The 24,478-nt window shown below is 40.8% G+C and overlaps 1 protein-coding gene across 21 annotated transcripts in view; it reads right to left on the bottom strand.

The window, feature by feature from the left end:
- The window catches only part of PTPRD (protein tyrosine phosphatase receptor type D), a 368,228-nt gene extending 344,924 nt beyond the window's left edge, over positions 1-23,304 (bottom strand). For all 21 annotated transcript variants that reach the window (XM_044272365.1, XM_044272440.1, XM_044272372.1 and 18 more), the window contains exon 1: positions 22,960-23,304. The gene's annotated coding sequence lies outside the window, so the exon portion shown is untranslated. The remainder of the gene's footprint in view (positions 1-22,959) is intronic.
- Between the last annotated feature and the right edge of the window lie 1,174 nt (positions 23,305-24,478).

The following is a 24,478-nucleotide window of genomic DNA, read 5'->3' as shown; positions in this document are numbered from 1 at the left end:
GTCCCGCCCATCAGTTTAACTGCCGCCAAAGATAGCTTAAATCCTTTGTTTTCTGCATAAGTTCTACAATACCATTTTTTTTTTTTTCCAGATCATGCAGAACATGCTGTAGATTGACAAATGGTGAGGGCAACTATATTTCTTGTTTACTTTTATCATCCATTTCTAGGTTTGGTGCTCCTACAAGTGTACAATTAGACAAACCTGCAGATTTCGAGGGACAAGCTAATGTTATGTGTATGATGCTTTGACTCTTTAGCAATGGCAAATGTCCTGAGAAAGGAGGATATGGTATGCTGGATTTCAACATGGCCAATCCTTAGTTCTCATGAGAGATTAGCTGCCACCAGAAGTGCCTGGCAGCAAATTATTCCCCTCTCCTCAACCAAAATAAGTGTGCACGTGTAAAGAGAAAGGTATATGGGCATCTATCTCTTTAGATGTAAGGTTCCCCCCAAAAATACATACTTTCAACAGACACACAGACATACTGTGACCGATTCCGCTGCTCAAGTTGTGTAGCTCCCAAGTGTGCTCTGTTACTAACCAGACTATATGGCAACAGGATCTGACACCATTTCAAGTACTATGCTGAAAAGTGGGAAACTCACAACTCTGTTAAATGATGTAGTCATAGTAACACCGGCTCAGAAGCGGGCGCTGCGGGATGTCAGCAATGTAAGTGCTCATGGTTGGCAGTAATAACAAGGTAAGTCAGCTCACTGGCATATATGCATTGCTCCTAATTGGAAAAGGAGACTTTGTAAAAAGGCTTTGGTTGGGACTAATAAGACAGCTGCATGTAGATGGACTGGTTCTCATAGTACATTCCATGCTTCACTAGCTGAAGGCATAGAAAGACTGCAAAGTAGGTATATACACTCCTTCTATCTACACTATCTGTACTCTTCTGTTCATTGGCTGCAGGCTTTGCTTCACGGCACAATGTAGGTAAATGACACAGGCAAAGCAATATCTCGACAATCTTATGAATTTGGCTTCATTTAGGAACCACTTGGAAGGATGGAATGCATTAATAAAGCTAAAGCTCTAGATGAGACATACAGGTCATGTCAGAACCCGCACAGATTACAACCCAATTTATGAAAGGTTGCTTGTAGAAGGATTGTACCATAATGATGACAGCAGATATTAATCAATAAGATATTAATTATTCTACTCATGAAAACATTACTAAATATAGCCTGTCTAAATAAATTATGAGCTGCGCCTAAAGCATGCTTCCATGGTTAGGTATTGCACTCTCAACCCAAAGCCACTATCTACAAAAAAAAAAAATATAGAATATATCTACCAGCTTTATAAAACACAAACAGTAATTCAATGCAGTTATGGATGTACTGTATGCTGTCTTCTTAAAGGGGATGTCTCAGATGTCTCCTTCAGGGTGGATTTTTATTTAATTCAAACTGATTTAAATCACGATTTAAATCACTAGTCAGTAAGGCTTGATTTAAATCATAGTTTTCTACATAAAGACTAATTCTTGCTGGTATAACTTATAATATGCAAGTAGATGAAGATTTTTAGAATAACAACTTTTCACATTAGTTTGATTAGGTTGATTCTGTATTCATAGGTTTGTAGAAGTTAGGATTAAGGTATTTTTCTCAACTCTGTTCATGTTATAACATTTTTGCTGTGAAGAAGAGGCATGTGATCTCTGCTGAGTCAAATTCAGTTTTGAGAACTTCAAAAGTAAACCAAGCATCTGTGATAATATCTTGTAGGCAGAGAAACTGCTCAATAATCTTACATAAACCTCTGGAAGAGCATGACATTGTGAATGGAGTAATGGAATTTATTTACCCAAAAAATTAAACATATACAGCCTTATTCTACATAATTAAAACACTTATCTTTACTTCATGATGGAATAACCTTTGGATGGTAATATATTTTCTTCAAAAAGCATTTTATATAAAAAAAATCAGATTTAAAAAAAAAAATCTGATATTTTTTTTTCTTTTTTAATCATTGATTTTTATGCACTCTGGTCTCCTGTCTTACTTCCAGCACTGAGCTCCAGTCCTCTCCACCACCGATGTTATCTTCCTGGTTGCAGCGGTGACGTTCCGTACAGAGAGATCACCATGCAGCCAAGTATACTGGATGTCACTGCTGTGGCCACTAATTGGCTGCAGTGGTGACGTCACTGGCAAGCCAGGAAGATGACATCAGTTGTGGTGAGGAATAGGGGTCAGCTTTGGAAGTGGCTGTAAGAAAAGGGGCAAACACTGAATCTTTTGTTATTTTACCACATGTTTGGGAGTTGCCAGAGTTTTTAATAACTTGGAAGACTTCTCTAAGACTAGGGCTCTACAGTGAATTGCTCATGACCTCAACGTCCCCCTATTAAGGAAAAAGGTGTGTGACAGTGGCCAATGGACCGACCATGATTTGTGAAAGTCCAGGGAATTTTCCCATAATAAGGAAACATTGATTTTGTTTGTGAGTTTAGGTAATGGCGTGCTTTGTAAAGTTATTATTAGGTTGTTTTACAGGGAGTGCAGAATTATTAGGCAAATTAGTATTTTGACCACATCATCCTCTTTATGCATGTTGTCTTACTCCAAGCTGTATAGGCTCGAAAGCCTACTACCAATTAAGCATATTAAGTGATGTGCATCTCTGTAATGAGAAGGGGTGTGGTCTAATGACATCAACACCCTATATCAGGTGTGCATAATTATTAGGCAACTTCCTTTCCTTTGGCAAAATGGGTCAAAAGAAGGACTTGACAGGCTCAGAAAAGGCAAAAATAGTGAGATATCTTGCAGAGGGATGCAGCACTCTTAAAATTGCAAAGCTTCTGAAGCGTGATCATCGAACAATCAAGCGTTTCATTCAAAATAGTCAACAGGGTCGCAAGAAGCGTGTGGAAAAACCAAGGCGCAAAATAACTGCCCATGAACTGAGAAAAGTCAAGCGTGCAGCTGCCAAGATGCCACTTGTTTGGCCATATTTCAGAGCTGCAACATCACTGGAGTGCCCAAAAGCACAAGGTGTGCAATACTCAGAGACATGGCCAAGGTAAGAAAGGCTGAAAGACGACCACCACTGAACAAGACACACAAGCTGAAACGTCAAGACTGGGCCAAGAAATATCTCAAGACTGATTTTTTAAAGGTTTTATGGACTGATGAAATGAGAGTGAGTCTTGATGGGCCAGATGGATGGGCCCGTGGCTGGATTGGTAAAGGGCAGAGAGCTCCAGTCTGACTCAGACGCCAGCAAGGTGGAGGTGGAGTACTGGTTTGGGCTGGTATCATCAAAGATGAGCTTGTGGGGCCTTTTCGGGTTGAGGATGGAGTCAAGCTCAACTCCCAGTCCTACTGCCAGTTTCTGGAAGACACCTTCTTCAAGCAGTGGTACAGGAAGAAGTCTGCATCCTTCAAGAAAAACATGATTTTCATGCAGGACAATGCTCCATCACACGCGTCCAAGTACTCCACAGCGTGGCTGGCAAGAAAGGGTATAAAAGAAGAAAATCTAATGACATGGCCTCCTTGTTCACCTGATCTGAACCCCATTGAGAACCTGTGGTCCATCATCAAATGTGAGATTTACAAGGAGGGAAAACAGTACACCTCTCTGAACAGTGTCTGGGAGGCTGTGGTTGCTGCTGCACGCAATGTTGATGGTGAACAGATCAAAACACTGACAGAATCCATGGATGGCAGGCTTTTGAGTGTCCTTGCAAAGAAAGGTGGCTATATTGGTCACTGATTTGTTTTTGTTTTGTTTTTGAATGTCAGAAATGTATATTTGTGAATGTTGAGATGTTATATTGGTTTCACTGGTAAAAATAAATAATTTAAATGGGTATATATTTGTTTTTTGTTAAGTTGCCTAATAATTATGCACAGTAATAGTCACCTGCACACACAGATATCCCCCTAAAATAGCTAAAACTAAAAACAAAACTAAAAACTACTTCCAAAAATATTCAGCTTTGATATTAATGAGTTTTTTGGGTTCATTGAGAACATGGTTGTTGTTCAATAATAAAATTAATCCTTAAAAATACAACTTGCCTAATAATTCTGCACTCCCTGTAGTAAGTTAATTCTTGTGTCGCCTCATTTTCTTTCTAAAACAAACTCTTTAAATTGTTTAATATATTAAATGTAAAAATTGTGGGGCAAATTTATTAAGACTTAAGCCCTATACCTGGTGGTGGATCTGTCGAAGTTATGAAGAGGCTGATCCACTGAGGCTGATAACTTCGGCTGATCCACCACCGCTTCTAAATGTAAGACAGCTTCCTAGCTGTCTTACATTTAGACCATTTTCTACGCCTAAAAAAGGCGTAGAAAATAGTAACTGAGACGGGGTGGGGGCTACGCAGCGATCCTGGCCATGACACCCCTCACGTGACCACGGATCACTGTGTAGCACTGCAGCAACAGAACTGACTGGGTTCGTATCATGACTCGCAAGTTGCTCAAACTGCAACTCCAGAATCGCAAAAATCTAACATTGCTGCATTTTTGTGAGTCTGGGGTCACAGTTAAAGCAGTTTGCGAGTCATGCTGCTAACCCATTCCTTGTTGCGTGACGAGAATCACGGCCAAGATTGCCACATAGCCCCAGCCATATTTCCATTTACTATGATTTCCTTGTCCAATGGTAATGTTTTTTGAATTAGAAACTTCTTCTACATCCTGTGAATTTTTCATTCATGACAACAAAAGATGCATATTTGCAAAAACAGCATTTCAGACGAGAGTCTTATACCCATTTTCTCTTTAATGCTTTTATAACAGAAGAAATTGGCTATCAGTTATCATTTGCTTGTATCTATTTCCTTCTTGCCTCTTGTCCAGCATAATAATTCAGAAATTGTGACAGATAAAAGGCAATAATGAAAATTGCTCCCAATCTACAGTGAGCCATAATGCGCGCTGGATGCAGACAGCGGTTATACAATATAAACAAGCTATGAGCTAAGCATAAAAAAGCAGCTGCTAAGCGTAACCAAGAATCCATTGATGAAAATGTTATGTAAAGTGATGTGCATTGATCCAGTAATCCCCAAAGCTTCCAGACCATCTTTAATTTACCTTAACAGAGAAGAGCATTGTAAACGTGAAAGAAAATCTCCACAGACTCTGCCAAACACTTACTGTAGGAGGCGGCTATTTTGTAGTCATATACGCAGAACAAAAAGATGTCAAGACATAGGACCACTGGTGGATGAAGCTGCTAGAAATAGCGCTGTGAGGATAATACAAAAGCCTTTCACACAGTAGAACTTGTCTCGTCACATCTGCCTTTCACCAGGCTTTACAATGGAAAAAGTACTGGATACGAACTGGAAAGGCTACAAGAAATACTGGTAATAATAAGCTGTGTGCGCAATCCTTGGCATGTATTGGACAAAAAGCTATACAATGACAGCTCCCGATAATTACAGATGCATTGTAGTGATGTTTACATAAAAAAGAACAGTTAATGGTCTTATGGCCACCAATGGCACCTAATATATTGGACTGTTTCTACTGATGTCTACAAAGGTTCTTTCTATCAGGCAGAGAACACAGTATTTGGCGATTTCTGATTCATCTTGATATCCCTGACAACCCATTTCAAACTGCTGATCGTGTGGAAGTATGTAGCTGTCCCATACTACCTGTCATTTCCTGTACTTGGGGGTGAGGGCAAGCAATGCAGGAAAATGCAGCCCACTAAAATCAAGGCGCATCCATGCTATGTCATTACAGGGGTTGTCCCATCCCAACATTTATGGCATATCGCTAGCTGGGACCTGCACCTATCTGACATTTATGGCATATCCTAGCAATATACCATAAATGTTGAGATGGGAAAATCCCATTAAGCATTTGGGAATTGTGGAGGAAGACCAAGCAGATAAGATGCCATCCATTAGTTATCCTCACAGTCCTCCAGGTCAGATAGCTGCAATGAAAGAGGCTCTCATCTTCACATAACACTGTGCACATTTTAGTCCACAGTGGCTGTTATAGTCATTCGAAATGCCCATAGTTCTTCTATGACACTGGGTGATGGACCAAAGTTCTATTAGGGAACATTGTGGGAATGTTTCAGTACATTCCTTCACAGAAAGATCATTTGTTGACTGGCAACTATCGGACAAAAACTTGAAACCCAGCCAACTTCTTACCAGATGATGATGTCTCCAGACAGCTAAAATGATTGCACATTTTTAGATTTCACCCAATGAATGACCGTTATGACTGAAATCATCCATTTTAATCAACTTTAGACTAATGTGTATGGCCACCTTTAGATCCCCTAAAGGTTGCATTTCAGAATTGTTTCCACAATGTTCCCTGTTTATGCAGGGACAATACGTAAACTGCATGATGTATAATATTAAAAAAGAAAAAAAAAAAGGTTACTTATCCTGGTCTGGTTGATGATGAAATGAGTCATGAGTGTATGTATGAATATTTTTCTAACATTAAACTAGCAATGAATAAATTCTAGGAACCGGGTAGCCAGAATGATGTCTTTTTTTGAGTATTCTTTCTAGTTATTTCTATGAAAATTCTAATTTCATGTTGCAGCAAAGTAACAAGCTCCTAAAACTTACAGTAATTTGAGGCCCACTCAACTTATCAGAAAACTTGATGTTATCTTACTACTAGGGAGGAACTCCCATTCTACACCCTGACCTACTCCTTGCGTGGTCCTTGCTGTAGAATGTAAGAAATATTTCACCACTTAGTACCACTTTGGATAAACCCTTAAACTAACCTAATTTCTCTGGCTGAAGCATGACTCACTTTTCTGGCTGAAATGTGAAATATTTTCAACAGTTCCATTTTTTGTCTGTTTTCTCTTGGGCTACGAAGTACTACCATATGTCTGTCATTTGTGTTCTTCCTACTGCTCAAAATCTGTTCGACAGTCATCATTATATGATGCAAGCAAAAATTCTCCTTTCGAAAAAACTGTAAAGGATTGCTTTAAATTAAGCCCATTTAGTCATATAAATAATCATATGTAAGCCGTCTATTACTTGTGCCAACTTTTTCTTTTTTGTAGATATTGCTGTAACGCTGAGTAAGCACAACTTCTACTAAATTACCTTTTTTCTCCTTCCCTCTAATGAACAGAATGAATTATTTTGACCACATGGTGACATTTTTATCTGGTAATTGAATATTTGGCAGACTGTCATACCACCTTTTTGTCCCTTTGAAATAAGTAGATGATGCTAAGATAAATTTAGGTGCAGAGATGATTCTTGCCAACAACATTCCTAAATGTATGCTATAAAATCTATGGCGCACCATAACTCATACAACGCTGTGGTCAGGACGAGGGGACAGTGTGCCGCACTATTCACATATATCAGTGCTGTCCTACTCAGCGTTAGGCTTCTGCTCCGTTTTAGAGTCAAAGCCCTTCATATCGTAATTTTTAGACATGATTACAGCCAGCACTCTCATGTCAGACTCAAGAGGCCTGAGATTACTAGCAGTGCCAGACCCCCGTTGTCTCACACAGGCATTAGAAAGGCCTCCCCTGCCAAGTGAGATTTTACTAAATGTGCGATCCAATACTGAAGGAGGAATAAAATGATATTAAAGCAGGTCTCCTTCTAATATCAGTTGACTCACCACATAACCATCTGTTTCTACCCAGCTTTCCCACACATGAATGTAACGTTGTCAAACAACATGGAGGGTGGAGAGTTGAAAACAGTCTCTAAACAGAGAATGACATCATTTTCCTAAGAGGGAATGAATACAAGAGAACCACACTCTGCTGGCATCAAGTCATACTGAGGAGGCACCATCTCAAATCATGTGGACTACATAGCATAAGTTTCCACATTCCACTTCATTTCCTGGCATGTGATAGGTACTGTACTGTTGGCCTGTCATCATTGCTGGCAACATGTCGGGTGGCAAGAACAGACAGACCCATACGCTATGCATATATCTTTAACATGTAGATTGAGTTCCCCTTTAGTGGAGAAATGTTCAAACTCCAACAAAAGGACCTGCAGATACAGTGACTCCCGAACAGAAGGTGCCATACTCTTTATGTGTAAGTGGGTTTTAAGTATATAGAAAACAGTGTAGAAATCTAATTTCCTCGCAGCCCATCAGCAGACACAGCTGTTTTATGGCAGCCTGCTTCTGCTTTGCAATAGGCAGAACACAGAATATTCTAATGATGGATTAGCGGGGCGACCAATTTTTTAAAAATTGCTGTCCTTCTATTTGATCAGATCTTTTCTACCCATAAATCAAGCCATTACCTAACATAAAAGTGAAAGTTCTCAACACACATACTTCCATCATGAGATAACAATTCTGGGGTATGTATGTATAAAAGAAGATGCCCCAGAACTGTTACGTCATGCAGAATACACTTATTTATTAAAACAGACACATCAGGTGAGCTGGTGGGTCCTCTTAAATTTCAGCTAGAGTCTCATACCCTCTATCATTTTTGAAATGCATAAGAAGCATTAACATGCAGGTTTGCATGTAAAAATCCATGAATGTAAGAATTAGAAGCCATCTATTTGTAATACAATTAAATACACATTTCCCCCATCACCATTTCAGCATAACTCTCCGATTGCTGGCTGGAGTGGCAGATGGTTATTGGTTCCATGCTGTTTTTTTTCTTCTGAATGCACTATGCTTGGAATTCAAGCCCCTACATTCCAAATTCCCTGATAATGTATGCGAGTCATTTAGACAACAATAGCGTTTGATTGCTGACTTTAGAATCAGAATTACTGAAAAGTTAAGATCCCTAACCATATAATTTCATGATATTAGCAAGCATACACAGTAAATTTGCAGAAAATGTAGAAAACCAAAGGCTCATTTAATTGTAGACACTGATCGTGTTGTTATTTTTTTATGTTCCTTTGATTTTTTTATTTTCATTTTTTTACTTCAGGGAACATTAACACATTTGATGAAACCCTTCAGCTGTGAATGCCAATTATTCAGGAGTCACCAGGCTATGTCAATGAGGCAAAGCTTGAATTGTTATTTTGTGGTATCTCCAGGACTAGTAAAGTCTAAGAGGTAGCCATAGATTTTTGACGACTGACCACTATGGTTTACCCCAGTCTAATTGATAGAATGGTTAACAGCGATGCATGTTGTACTCGGCTATATCTGTGAGTCCAACTGTTGTTGAAAGACTTGTCGGAGTGCATGTGACAATGTCACTCTATTTAAAAGGAGGACATGGGACTCCATTCTTGTGAATATGAGGGTCCCTGTTATGGGACTCCTAACAATCAGATAGTTTTCACCTATCCTGTGGATAGGTGATACGTTTTGAGGTGGGATAAGTTTTAATCCTGGGAAAACCATTTTAAGTTTCCATCTAATGTCTACATGGACATCTGTCTAGCAAACGTAAAGTAATGTCTACCTAACCATCTTTTAGTTTTGGTCAGCTAGACAGTATGCAGAGAAGTACACAAAATATTATATGTTAAAGGCACCACAGCAAATAAGCTATGGCCAAATCGACCATGACATTGCAGCTCATGGTTTACAATCACTTTTCTGTCTTTTCTACGAAGGCTAGCCTCAATCTAATTTATTAGACCTTTATGCCTTTGGGCATAATCAGTAACAGCTAACCATCTTTCACTTTCTGTGCCCATAAATTCTATTTATATGACTGGGATGGCCACAGGTCTTACAATGGAAAAGAGGGCACATCAGTGCAGGAATTGATCACATGATAGATGATAGATAGAAGATGAGCTTTCTAGAAGTGTGCCTCAGGTTATAAGTCAAGACTTGTTCTGTCCTAGGTCTGACGGATGTGGCTCCTGGGTAGTAATTTTCAATATTATTACTCTGGTGGACCTTCATTCCTACATCAAGGAAGCTTGATGTGGAGAAGGTAAAACATTCAATAACTGAGCAATCTTCTACCAGCAGGCTTCTTTTGATCTTTGACTAGACTCCAAGGAACCCTGGGGTTCCCATCTGGGTATTCAGTCTAGGACTTTAGTAGCCTCAAGTTTGATAATAAACCTATACAGTTTTTTTTCAATGTCTTCTCCTAATTCTGGCCAAACTTCACATCTTTTATACCAGTAAGGAAAACTCCATGCATAGTTTTATAGATATACAATGTATTATCCACAAACATTTCTTGCATTTAAGCGTCACCTCATCACACAGCTATTGCTTACGGTTATGCTATGACTTGCCCATTATAAGAACCTTGCAAATAAAATTTTTATTTGATTGATATCTGGCCCACAAAACGTGTTGGCATATATTCACAGGCAGCAATGAGCTCTGACACAATTCCTATCCACACTGAAACCTCAAAATTGCATAGAAAAATGATCTTCTGGAGGTGGTCTTCTCAACAAAGAGGGCCAATATACATTGCATATGGTGGAACTGAAAATCTGTCAAAAGGTACTTGTAATCTGGTCTGGACTAGTGGGGTCTTCTCAAAGATGTGGTCTTTGTGGAGTGGTTTTCCTTTACATCTTGTGACTATTTTTGTCACAAACGTCTCAGTTTTGTTCCATTTAATTGTTACATGTAGCATATCAAAAGGCGCTGTACAACCTTCTACAACATTGGGGTTTGCATCTGATCCTCAAAATCAGCTGTGATCTGTGTACTGCATAACAACTCACTCTCATTACAATGTAGCTAGTCATCCTGTGGGGAAGTCAAGGATCTATAGAAAACATTAAACGTCTATTCAATTAAAGGCAACCTGTAATCCTTTGTTGCCAAAGCAGCGCCATACTTATCTATGTAAGGATATCTATACACATGGAGTTTTGTGAGTGCCTTATATGAAAAATGATCTACTTTGTATGGTGAACACAGACATAAGGACACGTGATAAGCACGTCATAGAGTGTTATGTGACAACTGCTTGGTTTATGCCTATCCTTTTTTTTTACTAGGCACCAAATATAAAGCAGTGATATCAAGCATGGTGCCAGGTAGCCAGTCTATCTAGATATTGCTGCTGTCTCCTGACTTTATGGGATGATTTCTACAATTATGCCTTTATTTCTGACCACCAGAGATATCAGACTGGCTGATGGGGACGGTTTTCCCCAGAGTCCATGGTACTTTGCCTTGGCCTGAGCATTACAGTTCCCTGTACAGAATAATCGCTATCCCATTCTTGCTTGACACCACTTTAAAGGGGTTCTCCAGGAATTAAGAAAATGAAAATACTTAATTATTACTTCATTATAAATATATTCCCAAATATCTTACATTAGTTATAATGGCTCATTTTGTCTGGGGAGCAATCGTTAGGAGAAACAAAATGGCCACTGTCCTATTAGTGCACACAAAACCTGTCCTAATCACACAGGAGGACAAGTTACTTCACAACACTGAGATAAAGAGCTGCCTCATCCTCCTCTCTTCGCTGCTTGTCCGGGATTATGATCCTGAATACAGATGATAAGATCTTTAGCTGAATCTCCGTTGGAATTGAATTCATGAGCAGATGAGCAGCAGCACTTGTATGTAGTCTCCATTACCTCAGCCCCACATTACCAGTCTGTCCTGTCCATCCTTTCTGCACTTCATGTCTCCTCATGAACTCCATTCCCACAAAGATTCATCTAAAGATCATATTAAACTGTATTTAGGAACATAATCGCTGACAAGAAGAGCAGAGAGGAGCATAAGGCAGCTTTTTACCTCAGTGTTGTGAATTAACTTGTCCTCCTGTGTGATTAGGACAGGTCTACTAATAGGAAAGCGGCCATTTTGTTTCTAATCATTGCTCCCTAGACAAAACGAGCCATTATAAATAATTAAAGGTATTTGGGAATGTATTTAGAATAAAGTAATATTTACTTATTTTCATGTTCTTAATTCCCGGAGAACCCCTTTAAACATGTGGTTGGTTTGGTAGTCGTTTTTAATTCATTCACATTCACACAGTTCCTCTCCTCATTCACTGCAAATTCAATCAAATAAAAAGCTTCAATTTTTCAGTGTGGAAGCAATTCTTTTTTTCTTTTTTCCCTTAACAATTCATGGTATTTGAAAAGTAGCCGTCTTTTATTCACATGAGTATGTTTGTTCCTGGTCCATTAATTAAATACCTTCTGGCTTTGCACAAAAGAGGATCTCCTTAGAAACTGCAGTATCATGCACTTAAGTGGCACACAGGCCTTGCTTAGTTCAACCGTAATGCCATGTAAGGCAATATTTAAACATGTAGGAAGCATGGGTAAAGCAGGTTTTAACAGAGGCCCACATAAATCATGCCAGCATAGGGTGAGGGGGATGTGCATGTCTCTACTGGTACTATTTCATTACAGTTGCACTGGATCTAGCAGATGCCATTTAGACCAAATATTTTCCTTATCCAGACTTCTCCGACAAGTATCTTTACACCATCTAGACGTGGGAGCTCATTCACAGCTTGTATGTCATCATTTCAATAACAAGTAAGATAAAAAAGATGTATCTGACAATTGTTTAATTGGATCATGGAAGTTGCCCTCTACCCTATATACTAGGGGAGAAAATAATACATCAGTGAAGGTTTATTAGTCTTGCTCCCATCAGGACAGTTTACTAAATAAAAAGGGGTTGGAGACTTTCAGGGGTGTTGCACACACAGACATGTCTGAAACAACGGCACAGAAGTTAGACACATGTCATCGTCGTTCCCAAACGTCCCATTGAGAGCTTCTTTTGCTCTATTACGATTCAGAATTTTTCAGATGCTAGGCCACTAGTAGCTGAAGTAGTAGAGTCTTAGGGCTCATTCAGACGACTGTATGTTTGTGTCAGCATCCGTTCCGCAGGACTCATTCAATCAATGAAAGATGCAGACAGCACACCGGGTGCTGTCCACATACGTCTTCCGTTCCGTGGCCCCACAAAAGAGATTGAACATGTCCTATTCTTGTCCACATTTCTTGTAAATTGCAAGTGAAACCTCCATAGATGGGACTGAGATCAGAATAATACAATGAAATATTTATTATGTTCCGGAACAATTTTTGCAAAGTAGCAGGGTACATTATCCTGCTGAAACAGGCTACTGCCATTTGGGAATACAGTTGCCATTGAAGGAGGTACTTAGTCTGCAACAATGTTAGGTACGTGGTACATGTCCAAGTAACATCCATACAAATGCCAAGTCCTCAGGTTTCCCAGCAGAACATTGCCCAGAGCACCACACTGTCTGTACTGGCTTGCCTTCTTCCAATAGTGCATCCTGGTTCCATCTCTGTCATCCAGCCATCCACGTGATGTAAAAGAAAATATGATTCATCAGACCAGGACATATTTTATAGCTCTACCGACCAGTAATGATGCTTACATGTCCATAGGTGCTTTCATTGGTGGACAGGGGTCAGCAATGATAGCCCCATAACGATACAGCCCCATAAGCAGCTAACTTTGATGCAATGTGGGGTCTGACTTCTTTCTACTATAGCCTGCACTACCTTTTTCAGAAATGTGTGCCTTTTCAATACCCTTACAGAACATAACATCAACCTGAAAAAAAAAAACAGCATGACAACCTAAAGACATTTCAGAAGATAACACTAGTGGAGATCCAGGAACTAAAAGCCCACCAATCATTTTAAGTGCAAGGTAATTGAAATCACTGACTTAGGAAACAATTTCACTAATGGTCATGGGGTCCCAGCTGACCTCTGCCAGTATATTATGAAAGTACTGGGATAACTTTAAATTGGGTCTGACAACTGATAACCTATGTTTCAGATAGGTCATTAATATCAGACCATCAGGGATCAACACCCCACACCTTCACAGTGTAAAGTTGTTCAGGACTCAGTAGCCCCAGTGCTGGGAAAAGGCCGCAGAACTACATAGCTCCATGACCTGTGTAAAGGACAGAGATGGTTACTGTAGAGTTCCAAGTGGACAATTCTTCCCTTGAGTCAGTGACCATCTATTTGGAAAGTTGTTTGTAAGATTTTAGTAGGATATATATATTAGTAAAATAAATTCTTTGTAGCTTCTCCTCAGGCTGGCACTGGGACAAGAAGCAACAAATTCCAACCGTCCATTAGTAACAATGACCTCATAGCAGGCTCCAGAACTGGCTTAAGGCACTGAGCATCCATCACAACTCCCAAAACATATGCTTTCGGGCAAAGACAGCTGCAGTGAACTTTCTATGATACACTTTTTTCTTGTAAATGATATAAAAGAAGCTTTGAGGCTCTTTGTCCTGAGAGGCATCGTCTGTGGACTGTGGCTTTAGTTTAATGTGGCTTGGTGTTTCCTTCATCATACAAATTAGTGCCAAGACTGTAATGCATAACATTTTTTGTCCCCTACTGCTCGTTTTTGAACTCTGCTTCTTGCCAAAATCATCCTTTTTTTGTTTTAACCGGAAACCTACAATATTTTTCTAACATTTTTTTCGCTCTGATGCATATCGGGTCTTCATAACGGCAGAAGGAAAAGTAAATACAGTGAAGTTTAGTAAGTGACCTTCACTAATTTAACCAGACACTTAAAGAGAGTTAAGCCAACCACACATGAGCTGATCCTCCTGACATCTACATGCCTGGCCAGACTGAATGCCATGATCTCTGCCAGTCCTGTTCTGTGGTTTCTTTAGGGTCATATAAATATACCTGAGATAACATAGCACAGGTAGTGGACATAATTGCTATCATACATTTTGGTTCCTGGGAGGTAATCATGTGGATTACAATCAGGGATTTCTATGCTGTCTCTAAGGTCACATTCACACGAAAAAGTGTAGGAAATCCATTAACAAAAAATTTTACAGACTTTTTTCACTGATGCCTTTCTGAAAAATGTATGTTAATAGCGGTTCCCTTCAATTGTATAGGGGCTGTCAATCTGTGAAAACAGACAAGAAAGAACATGTTCTATTTTGTGACGTCTGTTATTCACTGGCTGTCAAAAAAACGGTTGTGTGAATAATCCCATACACTACCATTCTTTTCAAAATGGAAGTGTGACGGCCGTTAAAAAAAAACATCTGTAACACGTCCGTTTTTCACTGTCATGTGAATGTAGCCTTAGGGGTCTGAGTGAAGTATATAGAAAGCTACGGTTGAGTCTAATCCATAGAGACAATAAAGGTGTTTCCAAGACTTTGTAACTGATAACCTTTCCTGCGGACACTGGGGACCAGTCAGCTGTTTGAGAAGGCACCTTCTTGCAGCTTAGGTGAGGCCATGTGATGTCACATTCATCAGCTCAGCCCCATTCACTTCAAATATCAAGCCCAGCCTCTGTACAATCCCCTCTAGTCTGGCCACTGATATTATTGCAGAGATGACCACCCAAAATTGCATTGAAAAGTAGTCTTCTATGGAGGTGGCCTACTTAAAGAAGAGAAGATGGACATAACATATGGTGGAACTGAAAGTCTATGACATAAAAGTCTTCTCTAAGACATGGTCTTGTGGAAAAGTTTTAATGTGTCAGCCATACTGAGTGGCATAGAGTAGGAGGGGGTAACCAAACTGTTGACCCTGCTTATCCTAGGAAGGTAACAAACAGATGGGCAGAGAAAATCAAAACTGGTAAATCAGATGTGTTCTTCTTTACTTTCTGTCTTGGTTTAAGAAGAGGTGTGAGATAGCTTGCTTTTTCTTTTGACATATGACCATTTTCTGCCACTCGTCTCAGGAAATGTCAGGCCAAAAAGTAAGTTAAAGATTGACACAACTTTTCAATTGTGATTATTTTCGAAACATAGATGCGAAGGAATCAAGCAAATTCCTTTAGGCACTAATATGCATGGACTGTAATAGGCTTATGGCAACACAATATGGTAATTTTAGGTCACAAATACCAAATAATGGCAGTTGTCCATAACATCACTGTTAAAGGGGCGGTCACCGAAGTCACTGTTAAAGGGGCGGTCACCGTGAAAGTCACTGTTAAAGAGGTAGTCTCTGTGAAAGTCACTGTTAAAGGGGCTGCCACCGTAAAAGTTACTGTTAAAGGGGCAGTCTCTGTGAAAGTCACTGTTAAAGGGGCAGTCACCATTAAAGGGGCGGCCACTAAGAAAGTCACTGTTAAACGGGCAGTCACTGTGAAAGTCACTGTTAAAGAGGCGGTCACCATTAAAGGGACGGCCACTGTAAAAGTCACTGTTAAAGGGGCGGTCACCGTTAAAGGGGCGGTCACCGTTAAAGGGGCAGCCACTGTTAAAGGCACGGCCACCGTGAAAGTCATTGTTAGGCGGTCACCATTAAAGGGGCGGCCACTGTGAAAGTCACTGTTAAAAGGGCGGTCACCGTTAAAGGGGAGGTTACTGTAAAAATCACTGTTAAAGGGCCAGTCACTGTTAAAGGGGAGGCTACTGTGAAAGTCACTGTTAAAAGGGGCGGCCACTGTAAAAGTCAACATTAAAGGGGAGGTCACTGTTAAAGGGACGGCCACCGTGAAAGTCACTGTTAAAGAGGCGGCCCCTATGAAAGCCACTGTTAAATGGGTGGTCACCGTTAAAGGGGCAGCCACTGTGAAAATCACTGTTAAAGGGGTGGTCACTGCTAAAGAGGCGGCTATTGTGAAAGTTACTGTTATTTAATAAGAAATTGCAATAAATAAATACCCGAGCAACACAGGGTCATCAACTAGTACCAAATAATGTCAGTTGTCCATAACAGTGCAAAGCAACAGATTCCAGCGTTGTACGACTGTCTACCACTACCTTAGCTATTTTAAAAGCCGCACTGAACATAAAACTGCCAAACAGCTGAGCAAACAGAACAGCGTTATATGAATACTGAGCAGTTTTGTGAAGCTTAAGAATACATTTGGATAGCTAATTAAGTCAATGGAAGTAAAGCTATGAGCATGTATAATTATGCCGCTGAGGTCGTAAAGGCCATGATGTTATTCCCAGGATAAACCAAAGTAAAAATGAATGAAAGTGGATTTCCAGTCACTAAGTCTAAATAATTGGCATGGTGCTGAAAGGGGTAGAGGTAAAGCTGTACACAGGCAAAGCAATGTCAATGGGATCAGAAGAGGCTGGCAGGCAAAGGGAGAAGAACATTCTCTGCATTCCATCTGTGAGAAGTCTGGCCCAGAACCCGCCTGTGTCTCATTCACGTAGGTCTTCCCTAGGAAAGCTTATACACTAACAGAAAGCACATGAGTCAACAACTACAGCATAGAAACAAATAACCCAACGGCATAACGGCTGCCCATCAGAATACCAGGGGGGCAAGCACAAAAATAGAATTCCACTGCCATACCTACCTACAGATCACAGTAATGCAACCCTGAATTATCATCCGCCATCCCGTATCACTGGAGAGCACTGCTAGCTATGTGCTATATGTCATTGCCATGAAAGGCGTGATATTTCTGTACTCCATATGCACCATTGCTTAGGTTTTGTTTCAATATTCGTGCTTTTTTCAGCACAAATATTAATAGCAAGACCTGATTCATTTAAAATAAATAAAAAACATTTTTAAAATCACTCAGAGGAAATGGAAGAGCTTACAGCAATCATTTCTCCTGATGCATTTTCCAGGGTTTTTCCTTTTTAATTAGCACTGGTGGGACTAATGTACATTGCTTTTAATGATACATCACACGGATGAAAGATGATTATGAATATGCGGCGTTTGGAGGGGGATCAAAACAGGACAAGTGACAAAAGCAACAAATTCATAGAAAAATGCTACACTACCACACACAAGATATAGCTAACAATGCCCAAAAAATAGCCAAAATTTTTAATCTAAACTAAGTCTTGAGCCGTTTCCCCAATATTCACAACCACGTCAGACAAGAATATGTGAATTTCACGGCGCAGCCAATTCCAGTACCGACCATTCAGTAGTACTATGGGATCAAGGCTTGATATGGACCTGACGTTCCTATGGCCATCACTGAACATCGTTTGCAGTCACGTTAAACAGACACATGTCACAATAAAGGATCAAATTTTATCGACCTGAAAGGAAAATTCGAAAACCGACGATATTGAAAAACAAAACAAAAAAACTGCCTTGCATCTAGACCACCCGCTGAGTAGAGCTTCCATTGTGAGACTACAGTATGTCACAATGACAAGATACAGAGTGACATCTGGGGGGGGGGATCTGGATAAGTGACTATACTTAGCTATAAAATACATAAATTGTGTGTATAATCGCAGATGAAGGATGTCATAAGTTTATAGTGGTAGACATCATTACTCGGCATTCTCCGAAATCTGCGCACATCTGCATACTAGGATGTCTTAGCAGCAAAAAATAAATAAAAAAATCAAGAAGAGGAACCATGTAAGAATCCTTGACCTCATTGCCTAATGTCTATCAAACCCGGCCATGCTTGGTCGATTCGAAATTTGTGAAACTGACACTCAAAAAGTATGCGCCGCATCTTCGATTTGTGTCTCTCCCTGGCTGACCACTCTCCCGCCGAGGAACGCCTGTTTATGCCTGTCTTCGCTCGTAGACAGCTCATTTCAATATTGCATCAATCTGCCTTTAGCTATTGTTCTGGAGTCGATAAAGCTGGCTGCTGTTAGGCTGGCATCCTCCTCCAGGGGTGCCTAAGTGAGAGATCGAGGAAGTAGAGGGGGCAAGGCACACTGGGAAAGCTTTATCTGAAAGCCTAAACCGTAGCACAAGGACAAAGAGAGAAGGGTCTACGGCTTTGTAGTACTACACCCATGTATGCTGAATGGCTTAGCAGTTGTATTTACTGCACAAGTGTAGATTCTACAGGCCCCTAGTGGCTCAGCATCCAGCAGCAGTGACGAGGAAATCCCACACAAGTCCTTATGTATGTATTGTCTATTCAACACTGCGGTATTTTAAGGGCTTACTTTAAGAGAAATAATGCAAAAATGGCACACTACATATATTTTTTTCTCCCCCGTATTTTTATATTTATTTTATTTACATATTTATTTTTATATTGCATTTATTTCAATATTTTATTTATTTCTTGATATCATGTATTTGTTTATTTCTATATTTTATTTATTTTTATATATCATGTATTTGTTTATTTTCTATATTTCATTTATTTCTTGATATCATGTATTTGTTTATTTGTACATTTTATTTCGTTATAGGATGACTCTTTGGGATAACACCTTTCTTTTGTTGTGTTCCTTTTTTCCTCTTACCACATAGATGACCTGTCCTATGATTAATATCCTGGGCAATCTCGGTGCATAACTAGTGCAGTGGAAAGTGCTGGGTGCCTGCGGGTACAACTTCAAAAATATTCCCTGATAATCATTATTTCAAAGTCAAGAATTTCTCATTAAAAACTATTCTTATGCAAAAAAAAAAACTGAAACCAGACCCAAAAGAGCAAAGAAAAAGGATGAAAGACGTTTAGAAGTTTATTAGAACACAAAGTACAGCAGTAAATGGAGGCAGGTGTTGCTTACATTGAGAATCTCATTTTCAGGCTGGTCTAAATGTGTCTTCTCACTCCTACTCTCTACGCCCCCTAAAATATTCCCCCCCCCCCCGCCAGAGGCAAAACTAGAATTGGAAAACCAAGTAAAGGAAAAAAAGTGGCTAATTAAATCTGCGAGCCCCCTCCTCGCCCTATCATCCGGAATAAAATAAAACTGCATAGGCTTGCTGCTCACAAAGCCCCTTGCTGGCATATTTACAGCTCTTAGCTATTTTAACTAGGCACAAACCTGACAGCTGAATTTATGAAACTGCCCAACCTGTCAATTTCACACGTTAAAAATACAATAATGGCGATTCCCATGGGATGAAAATTTCAAGTAAAGTGTCGCAAAACTAATTTGTATGCGGAGGGAAAGGGAGACTTGTTACCTTTTCGCCTTTGTTGCTATTTGTACCAAACAGACAAGTGGGAATCAGCTAAGTGATCGCTGTAACCTCGTCTGTACTGACACAGCGCTGGCCACTGGATCCGTGGAGAAACTTCTCCTCGGAGCCAATGTAATATGTGCACCATATAACGGCACGGATTGTGTCTGCACCGGATACACTGCTTCCTCTAGGGTGGTGACATGGAACAATGAACATGCTCATAGGAACAGATTTTTTGTAGAGGTGGATTTGGGGGTCTATCACCTCTGACGGCCAAGGAACAAAGAAAAATATAACAACTCATACAATTATGGTCAATAGGAGCCGGCGACACCGCCTCCTTTTATATTAAACATAAGACCCCTTGGAAAATAAAGGTGAGAAAGGACACGTGCCTACTGATGCACACAGCAGGGGATGTGTTATGTATGATTATCTGTGTGTGCATGTACAGAGTGAGGCATATGGGTGCGCGTAATGCATGCAGATGTATATGTACATGTGTGTATGGAAGCTGATCCATGTGTGTGTGAGGTGTGTCTGTAGATATGAAATGTGTATGCAAATGCGCGCAGATGGATATGTAGGATGATCCATATGAGTGTAGGTGTGCTAATGTATATGCAATTGTACATGCTTGCACGCATCTACATAGATGTATATGTACATGTGTATACTTGTGTAGATTTATATGTACATGTGTAAATGCACATGTGTGTAGATAGGTTGATCCATAAGTGTATGTGTGATAACTGTAAATGCACATGTGTGCATTTATGTAGCTATACGTGTGTGTGTGAGCATTTATGTAGATATATGTGCACATGTGTGTATTTCTGTAGATATATGTGCACATCTGTAGAAGTATATGCACAACTGGTGTTGTTATGTAGAAGTATATGTACATGTGTGCACTTATGTAGAAGTATATGTACATGTGTGCACTTATGTAGAAGTATATGTACATGTGTGCACTTATGTAGAAGTATATGTACATGTGTGCACTTATGTAGAAGTATATGTACATGTGTGCACTTATGTAGAAGTATATGTACATGTGTGCACTTATGTAGAAGTATATGTACATGTGTGCACTTATGTAGAAGTATATGTACATGTGTGCACTTATGTAGAAGTATATGTACATGTGTGCACTTATGTAGAAGTATATGCACATGTGTGTACTTATGTAGAAGTATATGTACATGTGTGCACTTATGTAGAAGTATATGTACATGTGTGCACTTATGTAGAAGTATATGTACATGTGTGCACTTATGTAGAAGTATATGTACATGTGTGCACTTATGTAGAAGTATATGTACATGTGTGCACTTATGTAGAAGTATATGCACATGTGTGTACTTATGTAGAAGTGTGTACACATGTGTGCACTTATGTAGAAGTATATACACATGTGTGTACTCATGTAGATACACATGTGTGTGTATGTAGATGTACATGTGTGTTTATGTAGATGCACATGTGTGTGTTTATGTAGATGTATATGTGTGTGTTTATGTAGATGTGTGTTTATGTTCATGTTTGTGTTTATGTACATGTATGTGTTTATGTACATGCACATGTGTGTTTTTATGTACGTGTGTGTTTATGTAGATGTACATGTGTGTGTTCATGTAGATGTACATGTGTGTGTTCATGTAGATGTACATGTGTGTTTATGTTCATGTTTGTGTTTATGTACATGCAAATGTGTGTTTTTATGTACGTGTGTTTATGTACATGTGTGTGCTTATGTAGATGTACATGGGTGTGTGTGTGTGTGTGTGTTTATGTAGACGTACATGTGTGTTTATGTACATGTGCATGTGTGTGTTTATGTACATGTGTGTTTATGTAGATGTACATGTGTGTGTTTAGGTAGATGTACATGTGTGTGTTTAGGTAGATGTACATGTGTGTGTTTAGGTAGATGTGTGTGTTTAGGTAGATGTAGATGTGTGTGTTTAGGTAGATGTGTGTGTTTATGTAGATGTACATGTGTGTGTTCATGTAGATGTACATGTGTGTGTTCATGTAGACGTACATGTGTGTGTTCATGTAGACGTACATGTGTGTGTTCATGTAGACGTACATGTGTGTGCTTATGTAGACGTACATGTGTGCGTTATGTAGATGTACATGTGTGTGCTTATGTAGACGTACATGTGTGTGCTTATGTAGACGTACATGTGTGTGCTTATGTAGACGTACATGTGTGTGCTTATGTAGACGTACATGTGTGTGTTCATGTAGACGTACATGTGTGCGTTATGTAGATGTACATGTGTGTGCTTATGTAGATGTACATGTGTGTGCTTATGTAGACGTACATGTGTGTACTTTGATCCATACATGTTTTGGAGTGTTTGTTTATTCCGGCTGTAGGAAATGTAACCCAAGCTGCCAGCTCTTCAAAGTTTCCTACAAAGATGCAATAAACGCATAAGCAATGTCCTCATCGTGTCCCAGGTCCTGGGGCATGTTACCAGTGAGCGACAAACTAGACAGGACAGCTGGACATTCATCTAGATGATAGAATCTCCAAGCGTCTTCATTTACATATCTAAGCACAGCACGGTTATAACACTTTCCACCACACATCACGCTAATGGGTGGAATGCTGATGAGGGAATGCCATTACCAAGTGAGGGGCAACTCATACTGCAGACACCACACCGGAGGCCAGCCACCAGGAGAAACCACCGCCTGGATTCCTGCTCATCTCAAGTCCTACTAGACACCAGAGAGATGATAGATGGAAGGATAGATAGATAATAGAGAGATGATAGATAGAATAGATAATAGATAGATGGCACACATGTCCCCCAGTAGTGACCCCTCAGACATTAGTTCTGGGCTCTGGATAAAGCAGTACCAAGCCCCATCCCACAGCCATAGCACTGTGGGCAGCGGTAAGTGATGCCACCCTCTGTAGTCCTAGAAGCAGATCATCTCCACCGCTTTCTGAAAGTTCTCCTCCGGGTCCTCACCACTTTCCATCCACCTGGTCTCACTCAGGCACATCTATCAGAGCTTTGCCCAGCTGGCAGCCCCTCTCCCCCAGAGATGGCACACAGGTAGGACAGTAGGCGTGCCATGAACTCTCCTCTACCCTCCCACCTGGGCAGATAAGTAAGCAGTACCTGCTCATGCTCTCCACACCATCCTGTGCTGTAGAGGTAATCCAGGGGCGCTCAGTGTGTGCAGTGGGGGGATGCAGAGGGACACATGGATCTGGCGCGGTCCTTCCACAGCATCTCCTCCTCCTCCTCACAGTCCACAGCAGCACATCCCAACTCCCGGGCAGTCCAGAGCAGGGAAAGTAAGTAATCCACTCTCAGTCACACAGTCCGTCCATCCAGGCTGCCGGTGCCCATGCTGCCAGGCTGCTGCCGCCGCTGGACCTCTGTATGTCTCAGGGGCGGGCACTCACAGACACACTGAAAGGCACCACAAGCCTCTGCCACAGAGACACAGGGCAGCCTCCGAGCCCGCCCACCCGCGTGACTGACGGCCGCTCCACCAATCGGCGGCGGCGGAGCTCGGGTGCGTCACTCGCTGACAGGAGCCGCCAATCCCAGGCGAGGAGCCCAGCGCCCTCCTCCACATTCCCTCCAGTCACTCATGTTACACACATTCCTGGCGTCCTCCCTCACTTCTTCTCCACACATTCCTGCCTCTCTCGCATTTCTCCCACAGACTCCCTCACCCGTATTATTGTCTCTCATAGTTATACCTATTGTCTTAGAGACAACTAGATATATGCACCTTATTAATGAAGAAGTATTTATAAAAGTCATGCCCAGCCGAATAAATGGCACACACAAGCTGGACATGGCAGTCTCTGGAGGCTGGCAGACACGTTTGCAGGGTGACAGCCTGGCCAGGGTGGGTAGAGTCAGCCCTAGGGCAGCACACTGACTGAAGCTTTGCTCTGGCTGAAGGGAATCCCTGCTACAATGAAACCAAATGAAAGTGCAGGTTTAACTGTGTGGACAAATGTCTCTCCATAAAACACCTCCATATAAATGCTTCTAGTCTGTGCACACGAACGCGTGCTGCCCCTGCTGCGCATGCATGTGCACCGTGTGGCTGGCGCTGATGGATGCAGACCCATTCACCTTGAATGGGTCTGTGATCGGTCTGCACCACAAGAAAATAGAGCGTGTTCTACTTCTTTACAGTGCCAGGCACGGACCGAAATGTTTCCGCACCTTATATTCTGGCCTGCAGCTTGCAGACCCATTCAGGTCCGCATCCGTGAAACAGTGCGCATACGGCCAGTGCCCATATATTGCGGAACCGCTCATTGTGGGCCGCAATACGGGCACGACCACCACACATTCGCGTTCATGAGCCCTTATGCAGCATATCCGAAAAATACACTCACTTAAAGGGGGCATCTGGTTTAGAATCTATAAATAAATTCTGAGGTGATAGCCTCCTTTATTCCAGACCTTCATAATTTAGAGGGAAGCTACAATGGACATCTGTGGTTCTGGAGGGCCCTAGTTTGTGAAGACTTATGAAGAAAGAAGTCTTCTATAGATGGGGACTGCCACAGAAGCAGGAGGCCATCGGGATGACATCCAATTCTTTTTTTTTTATTGATACACACTTAGAAACAACGCATTTTGGACGCAAACTGCCTCCTCCGTCAGG

The sequence above is a fragment of the Bufo gargarizans genome, chromosome 1, assembly GCF_014858855.1.
Source record: "Bufo gargarizans isolate SCDJY-AF-19 chromosome 1, ASM1485885v1, whole genome shotgun sequence".
In the NCBI taxonomy this organism is placed as follows: domain Eukaryota; kingdom Metazoa; phylum Chordata; class Amphibia; order Anura; family Bufonidae; genus Bufo; species Bufo gargarizans.
The sequence above is the reverse complement of the archived record's forward strand: the minus strand, read 5'-3'. Positions and strand labels throughout refer to the sequence as shown.